At 40.7% G+C, this 14,382-nt stretch overlaps 1 protein-coding gene across 1 annotated transcript in view; it reads right to left on the bottom strand.

The window, feature by feature from the left end:
* LOC123602343 (zinc finger protein 474-like) overlaps positions 1–14,382 on the bottom strand; it is a 139,012-nt gene that overhangs the window by 94,773 nt on the left and 29,857 nt on the right. The window contains exon 4 of the mRNA XM_045486863.1: positions 2,886–2,930. The gene's annotated coding sequence lies outside the window, so the exon portion shown is untranslated. The remainder of the gene's footprint in view (positions 1–2,885; positions 2,931–14,382) is intronic.

The raw sequence follows: 14,382 nt of genomic DNA, 5'->3' as shown, positions 1-14,382 counted from the left end.
TATCCAAAGGGAAAAGAAAGAACCAGTGACCTGAGGAGGAATTTTCAAACATTATTGGAGGGTCATAGGAAATGATGCATCTACTTTCAGAGAGAAAAAAAAAAATCAAGCAGCCAGTGTTTAGATCAGCCACAGGAGAGATGATAGAAGAAGAAAAAGAAAGAGAGAAAGAAAGAAAGAAAGAAAGAAAGAAAGAAAGAAAGAAAAACACAAACAGGCAATAAATGTGTTTGGAGACCATCTGAACTTTTTGGAGGCACTCCCATAATTATTTAGTTACCATTGATATAATAAGAGCTACTCTTCTGCTTAAGCCAACGATTCTTGATTTACCGTTAAATGATTCCTCAGATGAAGAATGTTGGATGGCTTCAGTTATTAATCTAAAGAAAGAATCAGTCAAGAGAACATCAACAAGCCATTAACAATATATTGCTGGATTTCCAAGATTTGGGCTGGAAATATGTCCTAAGAGAATTATGCTTCCTTGTGCGGATTACAGAATCTGGCACACTTTTTCTTTCTGACAAACTGGCCTTTTTGTCAAGTACCACCTATAAATTAGTTTGAACTGAAAATGTTTAAGAACGGCATGGCAATTCCTTCTCAATCTAGAATGAGATATCAGATATCCATCAAGGGTCTCAAGTTGATGTATTATGATAAAACAGTGGGGGAAACGACAGATACCATTTTATTATTTAAAAATTGCAACTAGATGCACGTGTCATGTTGCCCCCGTCATGTGATACGTTTGCACAGAGTTCCCACTGTCTTCATGTACATGATTTATTGTCTCGGTGTGCTACCTCAGTGTGGTATCTTTGGCCCACACTTACAAGCCACAGAGTGGTAGTATCAGAAGGGTAGTCACTGGATTCAGTGGGTCCAGGTGGAAATAAGCACAAAGAAGAACACAGCTGGCTTTGAAAGGAGGTACTTGGCCAGGGGAGTTTGGCCGATGAGAGATGGGCTTCACTGTATCCTGGAGGAACCTTTTCTTAACCACATCACCCATTGACCAGACAACAGGCAACAGCCTTAGCACCACCCACCTCCGGGAGGTCGGTGCCTCCCAGAGCCTGGCTGACACTTAAATTGATCGTCATTACCATTCATTGCAGACATCAACACCCTTTGTCAATGCTCTCTCCACCCAAAGCTATTTCTGAGGAAAGTCCCTGGGAAGAATGTCAAAAACAGGGCCGAGCCCAGGAGGCAGGCTGGGTTTCTGCTGTGTGTGTCATGAATGCGCCTCTATTTTCTGATATGCTCAGCATGACTTCCCTGGTGATGCCTCTGGAGACCCAGGGATTTATGTACAAGCTCAAGGCTGTTTCTGAACGTGGGCTCTTTGTTGCTGTTCTCCCCGCATTTCCCATCCTCCTATGTAAATAAGTCATCAAAAAGCTATTGTTGGTCAATTTGACATCTCTGACTCATGAACAAAGCACTCTTTCACAGGCCAGATGGTTTGAGATCCCTGATGGTTCAGCCCTTCATACAACAACCTTTCATTGCTCAGGAATCTTACATGGGATATCCCCTGTTGAAGAAAACCACTAGAAGGCGTCTCCTGGTGTCTAAGAGGAACTTGTCCATCCTCTCTGTTCCCAGAGCCCAGGCCAATCATGAAATGTGGTGACAGCTCTTTATTTGCAAACCTTCTTAGCTTGTAGTTTACTTTTGTTGGTGGTTTAAAATTTACTGAAAGCCTCCTTCCACCCACACCCAGTAGTAACTATCAGACAGTAAGAAGGTCAGTGTATCAACTGCTTTATTTTGTTTTCCTTTAGTGAACAAAAAGAAGACCATTGAAGATCAGAAATATCAGCATATTTGATTAGAAGAGTTCAATTTAGGGGCACCTGTGATGAGGGAGCATAAGGCAAGCTGAGGGCAAAGCACAAGCTATCACCTTCCCCCGCCCCCACTCCCTGTGCGATATCTATGATATTTCTCAAGCACTCCTGGCTGCCCAAGAACAAAGGAAAGGAAAGAAAACAAATGGTTAAACTGATAGAGATCACAGTCATGCAGGACACGAGTCTCCATGAGTTTACAAATGTCTTAATGAATTATAAGAAAAAGGCAACCTTATCAATAGCCTAATCTCCAGAAACCTGTAGATTCAGTTTCCTGGAGCCCTAATGTCATCCTCCCCTCTATAGTGATGTGGGGAACAAAGGCAAGAAGGAAATGGCAGGTAAAATTAAATTTCTTTATAACATGCAGCCCACTGACAAATACTTGAGGCAAATACAAAGTAGAATATTTCTCCAGGAACCTCCTACTGTCATAATGTAAATGCCTTACTAGAAGGAAAACAATCTTAGCTTGACAATATCAAGGGCTCAGGTATCTTAGGAGTCATCTTTAGCATATCAAAGTCCCACTTTTGGCTCCCTTTTGCCTTTATCTCCCCCAGCTCCATAGCATATCACCAGTCTATCTTCACCACCGAAGGGCAGCTCCTTCCACTCACAGGTCCTGTCCCCGTGCTTTAATAAAATCACCTTTTTGCACCAAAGATGTCTCAAGAATTCTTTATCGGCCATCGGTTCTGGATCCCCACCATTCCAAAACCTCATTACCTGGGTGGCTCAGTCAGTTAAGCATCTGACTCTTGACTTCGGCTCAGGTAGTGATCTCACAGGTTCATGAGATCAAGCCCTGCTTGGGGCTCTGCACTGACAGCATGCAGCCTGCTTGGGATTCTCTCTCTCTCTCTCTCTCTCTCTTTCTCTCTCTCAAAACAAAGAAACAAACATTTAAAGAAAAAAGTAAAAAGAAGAGTTCAATTTAAAGTCAACTCTGTGGATGTTGATTTTTCCTCTTTCTTGTGTTTTCAACAAGCTCTTTCCCCACCTTCTGTGCTTTCTTACCTTTTCTTTCATTGCTTCCACTGTCTGTCTGTCTCCACTTTAAGTCTGGAAGAACAATCCAACACAATAAAGAGAAGGTGCTGTTGGGTAGGGTGTCCCGTGGTTGACGCCACTGCTAATTTGCTCTGGAGACATGACTCAATGCTTACCACTACAAGATTGTGACTTATATTTTCATTCTATTATATTCTGGAGAAAGCAGGATTAGAAATGATAAGCCCGATATAATCAGACAAGTCCTCAAAAGTGGAAATCCTTTCCCTTAAAGAGTTTGGACAACCAAAGAAGAAAGCACCCCTTCTGGCCAAGGTTGACTTCAAGCCGGGAAAAAGAAGCTATGTGGCCAAAGAATGTGTGTGGCCTCTAGAAGCTGGGAGACCAAGGAGACACAAGGCCTCCAAAAAGGGCTCCCCAAAATGAACACAGCTTGGCAACACTTGTTGGACTTCTGACATATGGAACTATGAGATAGTGAATGTGGGTTGTTTTAGCCTGCTAATTTTATTGTATTTTGCTACAGCAGTAACAGAAAAATAAAGCACCACAACAGAAAGAGATGAGCATTGTGAATGCAGACCTCTGCAAAAATGTTGCTTCCCCTAATTTTGCCTGCACCATGACCCAGAACCTTAATAGTCAGTTCAGAGTCACCCAGCTCTAGTCTCCACTGGAAATAGCCCTGGGGGGGGGGGGATTCCATCCCAGGGGCCACGATAAAATGCCCCACGTGGCCCTCTAGAATGAGAATTATAATACAATTCACTCTATGGTAACAAAGGCATACATATTCACATAACATTAGACAGCAGAGTCCAGTGTCTCTTTGTACCTCTGGTGAGGACCCTCAACCAGTGTGACTGGTTGTGAAATAATCTTATCAGATTTGGCATTCTCTACAGCTTTCCTGTCCACATGCCAAGCTTGTTCTCCCCTTTCCTCTTTGACTGTATTCTTTGTCTTGGCCTCTGCATGTTTTTATATCAGGTAGAGTCTTTACTGACTGTTTTCTTCAGAAAGTGCTCGTGGCTGACTGGCTCCATTTCTTGTTAAGGGAGTGCTGTGTACATGATAAGGGTTCCCTTCTCTCTTTTTAATGGTGTTGTCAGGACCACAACCAGTCTTCTCAAATAATTGGACCTTTCCTAGGTGGAAAGGTCACTACCAGTTTGGATTCTGAGCTGAAAAGCCATTTCTGTTTTGCACAGTGATTTCCTATTGCGAATTGTAGGGTATCAGATTATGCCACATTGGCATATGGATTATTTTGAGGTGAAGGCAACTGGGAAGAAGCAGATATAAGGGAAGCAATCTGCCCTCCCTCTATTTGCCTAAAAGCAGGACATAAATTTGTAAAGATGTCTCTCTTTTCCAAACCAGGAAGGGCAGAACTCATCAAAGACAACTCTAGACTCTTGTCAGCTCAGAGGCTAGCGTCAAGAGTAAGATATGTAACATCACTAAATAGCCTCTATCTTCCATTAGTTTCCCCCATATATTTACCTTCCTATAGTTTGTTGCCTCTAAAAGCCTAAATCCCTTTTTCTTTGTCTTGTCACTTCACCACAAATTTATCATTCTTTTTTAAGTTTCTTTATAGATTTCACACTCTGACCAGCCGGAGAGTTACTCATCACTGAGTCTTCTCGTGTGGATGTGGAATGTGCATGTTAATATACTTTGTTTTTATCTTGATAACCTATCTTTTGTCAGTGTATTTTGCAGTCCCCGTCACCGAGCCAAAAAAGGTAGAGAAACTTTTTCCTCCCCTACAGAGCCCTAGCTCAAAAAGGATTCCCCAACATGCTGCACCAATGACACTTTCTGTGTAACCCCACTAAATGGCATCAATAGTTCACGGCCATTATGGGTTAGCCATTTAAAACCCAGTGTATATGTATTACATAAACAGGAGAAAAGCAAAAACGAAATTTGGAATATACTGTACAAACAGCCCAAGAACATTGGAGATACTGCCTGTAGTGCTCAGAAAAAAAGAGGTAGATTTGATTTTAATACAGAGGTGAGACTATTTTGTCAATAATTGAGTCATATTTGGAACTTCTCTACTGGTAGAAGAGGGTCACACCAGGAAAAGCACTGCAGTAACATGATGTAGTCACCCAAAATATGGGACATCCCCTCATGTTTTCTGGGCTGTGTGCTCCTTACAAAGAAGACCTACTCAGTAAATTAGCCTCAGAGGTGTTGCTTAATGCAGTGGTGAACAACCATTGGTCTGCTTTATCCTTGTGTCCCCAGACCTTAGTTGTGGCCATATAATCTGCTGCTGAACCAGGTTTCCCTCAGTCTACATTGATGTGATTGACTATTTGAATCTAATTATAGAAGTTTACATTTTCCTAGGTGCATTTCACCCCATTTGGTTTGATCACATTGTGATTCTTTAAAATGTATTTTGTTATCTCGATATTAAGAATTAATGTTAATGTTAGGTCTGAAGATGACATGATGATTATATTATTTTTTTTAAATTTTTTATTTTTGTTAAAAAATTTTTTTTAATGTTTATTCTTGAGACAGAGAGAGACAGAGCATGAACGGGGGAGGGTCAGAGAGAGGGAGACAAAGAATCTGAAGCAGGCTCCAGGCTGTGAGCTGTCAGCCAGAGCCCAACACGGGGCTCAAACTCACCAGGAAGCCCTGATGATTTTATTATTAACTGCTATTTCTATTAAGATAATTACAGATTCACAGGCAGTTTTAAGAAATAATACAGAGATCCCTCCTGCCCTTGTCCAGTTTCTCCCAATGGTAACACTGTACAAAATTATACTATAATATCTCAACCAGAATATTGATATCGATACAATCCACTTTTATCTGTGTTCATCAACTACATGTGTGTGTATTAAGCTCTATACAATTTTACCACCTACGAACATATGCACCTACAGCCAAGATACTGAACAGTTCCAACATTACATATGATCTCTCCTGTTACCAATTTATACCCACCTCTCTCTCTCCCACCATTCCCTCCAAGTCCCCATCTCTTACTCCTAGACATCACTAATCTGTCCTCCATTTCTATAATTTTTCATTTAAAAACGTTCTATAAACAGGATCAAGTCCAAGTGCCTGGGTGGCTCAGCCGGTTAAACATCCAACTTCAGCCAAGGTCATGATCTCAGGTTTGTGAGTTCAAGCCCCATGTTGGGCTCTGTGCTGACAGCTCAGAGCCTGGAACTTGCTCTAGATTCTGTGTTTCCCTCTCTCTCTGACCCTCCCCTGCTTGCACTCTGTGTCTCTCTCTCTCTCTCTCTCAAAAATAAATAAACATTAGAATTTCTTTTTTTTTTTTTTTTTTTTTAGAATGGGATCATGCTGAATGGAACATTTTGGGGTTGGCTTTTTTCTCTCAGGGCAATTCCCTGCAGATCTATCTAAGTTGCTGTAGGTATCAATAATTAGCTGCTTTTAATGACTGAGTATGATTCTATGGTATGTAGGTATGATAATTTGGTTTACCTGTTCAAGAACATTTGGGGTCATTATAGTTTGGCTATTACAAATAAAGTTACTATGAACATTTTTGCATAAAATAACAATGTCATTTGAGCTGGTTCTTGAAAGAAGGAGAGGATTTAGATAGGAAGGGAAGACAGAAAGACATTTCCAGCTGACAAAGACAGAGGCATATGCAAAGGTGTAGGAATCTCAAACAGTACGATGTGCTTGAAGAATTGTGGGACTTTGGTTTGCGGCGGGAAGGACAGGCATATGTATGGCACGTGTGAAGATTTCTGGAGGAAGCGTTTGAGTGTGTGTATGCCTATAAGCAGATGGGTATGTAATTAGGTGTGAGGAGATGTGTGTGTGTATGGGTGAGTGGGTACATGAGTGTGAGTGCGTAGATGAATATTAGCTGGTGGGGGTGTGAGGATGGGTGTCAACAGATGGGTGGGATTGTACGTGGGTGGGAACGTGGCATGTGAGCGCAGGAATGTGGAGAGCTGATAGTGAGTGTGTGTATATGAGTGTGTAGATAGATATGAGTGAATGAGTGTGGGTTTGTACATGGGTACGAGTGAATGGATATGGGTGTGTGGATAAAGGAATGGATAGGTATGATGTGAGTGTAGAGACATATGTGAGTGTGTGAACGGATATGAATTGTTAAGTGTGGTATGTATATGAGAGCACATGTGTGTTTAGATGAGTATGAGTGGTTGGGAAGTGTGGATAGGTGTGAATGGATGGGTGTGTGTAAATGGTTGTGTATATATGAGTTGGTAAATTAATGTGTGTGTGTGTGTGGATGGGTAGTAAGACGTGGGTGAAAAGGCAGAGGGGGAAAATAATAACAGATTTAAGTAACAGAAAAGGTAATTTGAAAACAAATTATGAAAAGCACTATAGCTAATTTCAGGAAATCTGATTGCCTTATAGGAAATGAGAACCCTTTATAGATTTTCTTATAACACATGCAACACATGATTGAAAAAAGATCTTGAATAACGAAACCTGGAGAATATCAACACTTCATATCTAAGGACTACCCAAAGGAAGTTCTTTAGTTTCCTAAAAGGATTCACCGCAGAATTTTCTCTAAAGGCAAACATTTAGTAGGAAAACAGATCGCTTTGATTTACAGAATGTGATGTGCACCTAACATTTGAGACTATGTGTAATACACAAAGCCAGTTTTGTAGGTTTCCTCCAATTCTCAAAAAATCTGTTTAATGTTGTTTCAAATAGTTTCCTCCATGTCCCACCTTATGTTACTATGTAGCTGACATATGTCTAAATATTTCTGTTAAAATTCTGTGTGGCCTGGGATCTGGTCATTTAGATCTTAATTTTGCCACTATCACATCTGTGGAAAAAACTTCAAGCTAACTGTGAAATCCACTGGTAAGGTCTTATTTGCTGAACAAAAGAAGAAAAAATAGCTTATAGCAAAGACTCAAGTAATACTCTGTTAGTCTCCACTCCAAAGTACTTTCTATGTACCCCTCCTATAAATTCAGACCCGGTTGAAATCTAGCTCCAAAATGCTTATCAGTTGTGGAACCTTGGGATATGTAACTTCTCAGTGTCTCAGCTACATCTTATGTTTAGTGGGATAATAACACCTTCCATAGTTATCGTGAGGATTAAAAGTAAGATAAAATGCTTAGCATGAAGTGTGGTAGGTGGTAAGTATGTTATCATAATTGTCACCATATGGCTTTAATGCCTGTCTTCTTCTCCATATTTTCGTAAACTCAGCATGTGAGAAAATGTAATTAGGAGACTAACTATAGATTTTTGAAATCATTCTCCTTTCGCTAAGATATTCTGAGGGATTCCAAAGTTTCTATTCTTCAGCCAACTCAAATCATATTGTGTTCACATTTTATTCAAAGACCTTTCAACCTGCAATCCTGCAAAGGAAAGCAATACTGAAAAGTCAATATAGGAGCACATTCTCTCCCATTATCAAATGAAATCAGTATGAAATATGTGACTCGACTCCCCATCCCCAATCAGGGCAGATTGGAACAGAGCTGGGTGCTGGCCAAAAAGCTGCCAATCTGTAAGCCCACTGACAAGTCTATGAAATGGTGTGGTATGAAAAGAAGAACGGATCCAATCACATTCCCCTCTCGGGGAAAATAACAGTAATGGTTGCTAAAGCAGAGAGGTCACTGAGAGAGAGTGACATATCACAACAAATTAATGATACCTAAGAGGAAGGCAGAATAAAGGGGAAAGGGGTGACTGTGGGTGGAAGAGAGTAGAGTTGGGAACAGGCTGATGACAGGACACTCGGAGCTGAGAGCGCTACGTGGGCACAGAAGACACGTGACGTTCTTTAGTCTTTACATCTTACTCTACGTTTAGAGAATATCTGTGCTCCTGGAATGTCATGGTATTCCGATCGGATACAAGAAGCAGCTTGGGCCGCCATGTCCCAAATTAGAAGTGAAAACTACATTCAGACGTTATCCCTGTCAATCATGTCAGGTATGAAAGGAAGCAGTCACCTCACAGGTGGAAAAGCGATGACGAGGTCTGGTTTGCTGAGCCCGACTGTGGACAGGCCTCTCTCTCTACCTTTCTTAAAAAGAGAAGCAGGCTGTGGTCTCTAGTTCTCCTCAGACTTTTCAACAATTCAAGAAAGAGACCAGATGAACGTCGAGCTGAACACCCAATGGGGAAATATCACTCTACTCAGCAGAAATCAAAAGAGATTGGTTGAGAAGTTCCTTCGATTTTCCTCTAGAATTCTGAAACTTTATGAAAAATTGCCTACTAATTATTTTGGTGTCTGGGCCAGAGAACAGATTCTACTCAAGTCTCTGGCTAGTAAGTCCCCTGGAACAGGTAGGTCTTGTGTTTCCTGCGGCCTAGTTGTTAGATTCTCCTGTATTTCCAAGCACATGTGTCCTTCTAATAAATGCACCACTGTCTCAGGCACTTGGATGTGGTAAGAAGGCCTGCCTGGACCTGGATTTATTTAATAATTCATTCAGCGCAGAATGCTGCCTCTGGCAGTAGACTCCAGAACAGATATTTTGTGACATAATTTTTGTGTTCCCATCACCACCACCACCAATAACACATTATTCATTAGAGATATTTCAAAATAGCCCTACCCTTCCAGCCATGAATTAGGCTAATTTTTACCGTATGTTTACTTTGATTATGTATGGTTAAGATTTTATGTCAGTGGTACCTGGGTGGCTCAGTCGGTTAAGTGTCTGACTCTAGATTTCAGCTCAGGTCACAATCTCCGTTTTGTGAGTTCGAGCCCCACGGCAGGCTCTGTGCGAACAGTGCTGAGTCTACTTGGAATTCTCTTTCTCGCTCACTCTCTCTCTGCCCTTCCCTTACTTGAGCTCTGTCTCTCTCAAAATAAGTAAATTAAAAAAAAAAAAAAGATTTTACATCACTGAACATAAAGAAAATCCTACTCCCATCAGTCACTTAAAGAAATAGATGTATATCTTTTTATCAAAGTAAGAAGTCTGGAGCTCATTGGAGGCTCAACAAGACCGCTGATGGTCTTGGCTTTTCCCTCAAGGACAAAACTATTGCACTAGTCCTAAAGTATTATTTAAATCATGTCATTCTCCTCTCTTCCTACAGAATGGATAGACCAAGCGGAGGGTCCCCAGTCCTAGGGTCTAGGAGAGCTCTTTCCCTATATGGGTTTTCTGAGATGGCTGTGGTTACCCCAGCTCCCAGGAGAACTCCATCAGAGAACTCCATCAGCTTCCGTCCATGGGAGACCATTAAGAGACATCATGAAGACCCTCTTAGTCTCTCCTCTTTTCCCTTTCCTGACTTTGCATGCCCAGAAGTGCTCTCCAGAAAGGCTATTCCACTAAAAGACAAATTAGGCAAATTTGTCATGTGCCTTCTAAGCTTTTTATCTGACAAGCTTTTCCCATTTTCTCTGTCTTGAGAACTATGTTGTTACCCCGGATCTCAGGATGGGCAAGTGCAGCTGGGATGTACTTAGCCAAACCCCCTTTGCTTTCAGTGAGCTTTGGCAATTTCTCAGTGCTTTACTTACCGCCCCCCTACCACCACTGTTCTTCCTAGAAGCTTCCATTTAAATGGTTTAAGCTGGTTTTCATTTACTTGTTCATTCCATAGTGTTCCTAGTTTTCTGACTTTTCAAATACTAAGATCTTATAGACTACATTTATACAAAAAGATAGAACAGGCTGACTTATCTCAAGATGCTATGGAGTCAATATTTGAAGATGCAGAGACTTAGAACCTGTCCTGTGTACATCATGCAGAATAATGACGATTTTAGGCTACAAATCTTGGTCCTTTTTGGTTAGTTATAAAATCCCAGTTATAAAATTAACATTGAAATAGATGCCATCACATTAAAGATAATTAAATTGTTGATGAATCACAAAAGACCTTATTTTATTTAGGAAAGCAATGGACAGTGTCCAGTTAAGTAATTTTAGCTGGAACGGTATTTCAACGCTACTTATCAATAAGCTTCTCCTGGGAGTCTCTGTTGAAAATTTATTTGGAAATTTCTTGTCCCCCAGAAATATGGTAATAGCTAAAATAATTAAACTCCACTTGACATAGTATTTGACATAGGAAACAGGCTATGAAGAGGAAAATATGGTTTTAATTTTTGTTGATCAAAATGTCATGTGTTTCATATATAGGATGGTTCGCTTGGAACTGAGTAGGTAAAGCAATCCAAGATTTATCTTACTCTAATGTTGCATAATCATTTGGTATTTTTGAGGGAAAATGCCATGAAATGATTCAAGTAATGTAAACTTTAATTTCTTATTACACATTTATGATTTTAAAATGATCCATAATGTAAATAGTTTTTCACAAATTAAATATACATATTTCTGTCCTTCCAATGAACATATATACTTGCTTAACAAGAGGTTGGAATTTTATTAGCTATATTTATTATCACGTCACTGAGCACTGTGCTTCCAAATGCTCACACACAAGAACATAGACACACACACACACACACGCACACACATCTCTACACATATTCTTTCTAGGTCAGAGAATATATTGAGAATCCTTGTCAGAATCTTCACTTAGCAATGAATCCATGCCAGGATCCATCTAACACTTATTTGGTAATGATATGCTGGACTGTAACCAGGTCAGATGGTACTAATAAGGACAATTATTGGCTGGAAATTGAATTCTGACTCCATCTCCAATTGTTTATTTCTTCTCCCATCCTCATTACTTCTCAGTTTGTTCTTTGTTCATTTCACAGTAATTCTACTAAAATAACCTTTGATTGTATCTTTTGCATTGGAGGAAGTCCCAGTGGTGGGGAGTTCAGGCTGAAATGATCACGAGGGTGTTTTCCTTTGCCCCAGCTCTCCAACTAGGTTCTCGATCTTAGTGTGGACTTGCATGGGCTATAAGGGGTCGGGGAGAAGAGAGCAAGAGGAAGGGTAAAAGGCACGACCTTAGTAGACACTAGAACAACATTTAGCATTTCTTTATTCCCCGTATGATCATCTAATAATGATTTGGCAGAAAAATAAACATCGTTTCCCACTCTGCTCATCTTCTTACACTTTCTGCTCACTTTCTCGCCTCCTATTGTCTCTCTCTGCCTTTTACATCTTCATGCACCTCCTTTCCTACATTCTTTTACACCAGTGTCACATCAAAGTTCTACCCCTTGGATACTGGATAACCCTTTGTGAGATTATATTAATTCACATGGAAACATTTCCACATCTCTCGTCAATATGGCTAGGTATTAAGTTCACTGCCAGACAGGTGAACGGATGTGCCTCAGTGGCAATGGGTCAGTAGTTGGTGAACAGCGGTAGTTGGTGAACAACCACCCTGTGCTTCTATTTTTCAGAAGAGTCATATTCGACTCCTTAAATCACAAAACAGATCCTAAACCTCTCTAGATTGAATGTTCCATGGTTGTCCCACTACTCTCAAGACAAATTCCAAACTCTTGGCCGCGAAGACGCTCTGTGACCTGGTTGTTCTTGAAGTCTCTGATTGGTCTCTCTTTACTCTCTCCTGCCAGTGCTGGCTTTATCCATGCTCACCTTTCAGGTGCTCAAAGGATCCAAACTCCTTCTCACTCCAGGGTAGGTTAGGGGAGGGATTGGAAAGGGGCATTGCACATCCTCTTGCAAATGTCTGGAATCTTCCCCCAGTTCTTTGTAAAGTTTTCTCACATTTTCTCTATTTACATATTGTCAATTCAAAGAGATCCTTCCTGAGGCACTTGGGTGGCTCAGTCAGGTAAGCATCAACTTCGGCTCAGGTCATTTGTTCAAGCCCCGCATCGGGCTCTCTGTTGTCAGTGCAGAGCCTGCTTCAGATCCTCTGTTCCCCTCTCTCTGCCCCTGCCTTGCTCGCATGCTGTCTCTCTCTCTCTTTTAAAAATAAATAAACTTAAAAGAAAAACAGGGGCACCTGGGTGGCTCAGTTGGTTAAGCGTCTAACTTTAGCTTAGGGCATGATCTTGTGATTCGGGAGTTCAAGCCCTGCATTGGGCTCTGTGCTGACAGCTCAGAGCCTGGAGCCTGCTTCAGATTCTGTGTCTCCTCTCTCTCTGCCCCTCCCCCACTCACCCTCTGTCCCTCTCTCTCTCTCTCAAATATAAATAAACATTTTTTAAAATTTAAGTAAAAATAAAACAAAAAACAAAGAGATCTTTCCTGACTACACCTTTTCCAATAATTTTTCTCTCTTTCTCAAACACACATACTGACACACACATGCACACCCCCCTACATGCAGAGATACACATGAGCACATACATGCATATACATACACACAGAATACACACACATGCACACGTGTACCTCTGCCCCCATCTTCGACACAGATACCACCATAGTGACATTGTTCTTTATTTTCTTCACAGCACTTACTATATTTTTGTCTTATTTACTTGTATAGTATTTGTCTCCTTCACTTGAATGTAAACTCTAAGACATTAGGGACTTGTTTTCTCCCTACACAGTTATATTCCTAGCGCTAGGCACATAGTAGGTGCCAACCAAATACACTGAATGCTGAACGGGCTGAATGAAATTAGCTTGATTTTACATTAAAACTTTAAAATAAAATTTTAAACAGAAACAAACCTATTTAAATAGAGGGGTGAAAATACAATTAACAGGAACTTTGGAAAGGAAGGGCTAACAGCCAGCTTTGTGGTATTTTCTCAAGTCTTGGAGATACCTGGGCCTCTAAACCTTGTTCCTTGTAATCCTCAAGGAATTAGGAATTGGTATTCTAGCTTTAGGATTCTATACTTTAGAAGTATAACTCTACCGAATCCAAGGGAAATGAGAATCCAGCCAAGGACTATGTACTGGACCAAGCCCTCATGGCAAAGACTATTTCTTAACTAATGAGCAACAACATCGATGGCTCGGACCTTCCCCCAAGAATGGAGATAGACAGATACATAGATAGATAGATAGATAGATAGATAGATAGACAGAGCTGATATATGACTAGCGAGATCAGGCACTGGGTGCTGTATGATTAGGCAGAAAGCTAAAGAAAGATCTGACAATTTGGCTTTCCTAAGCTGAGCTCATTTATATGTGGTCTCTCTTGATCACATGCATTCTGAGTGCAGATAACTTTCAAACTTCAATTATTCTCCTTGGAAGTCATATTTCTTTAGAAGAGAATTACAGACTATGGGGCACTCAGAGGAAGAAAAGTTCCAAAGCCAACTGTTTAAAAGCCAGAGGCCTTTAAAGGCCAATGTATGAAACTGGAAGGTATTTCATCAGAAATGAAGATTAGACAAGGGTCAGAAAACTACAGCTCACTAGCCAAATTTGGCCAGCTGTCTACTTCTTTTTGTAAATAAGGGTTTACTGGACCAGAGTCATGCTTATTCATTTACGTGTTTAACTTTGGCTCTGTTTGCCCCACAACTGCAGAGCATATGGCCTAAAAGGCCTAAATTATTTACTATCTGGGCATTTAATAGGAAAAGTTTGAGCACTCCTGAATTAGAGCATACAAA

The sequence above is a fragment of the Leopardus geoffroyi genome, chromosome A1 (assembly GCF_018350155.1).
Source record: "Leopardus geoffroyi isolate Oge1 chromosome A1, O.geoffroyi_Oge1_pat1.0, whole genome shotgun sequence".
In the NCBI taxonomy this organism is placed as follows: domain Eukaryota; kingdom Metazoa; phylum Chordata; class Mammalia; order Carnivora; family Felidae; genus Leopardus; species Leopardus geoffroyi.
Note: the sequence above shows the minus strand (reverse complement) of the source record. Positions and strands in the feature narration are given on the sequence as shown.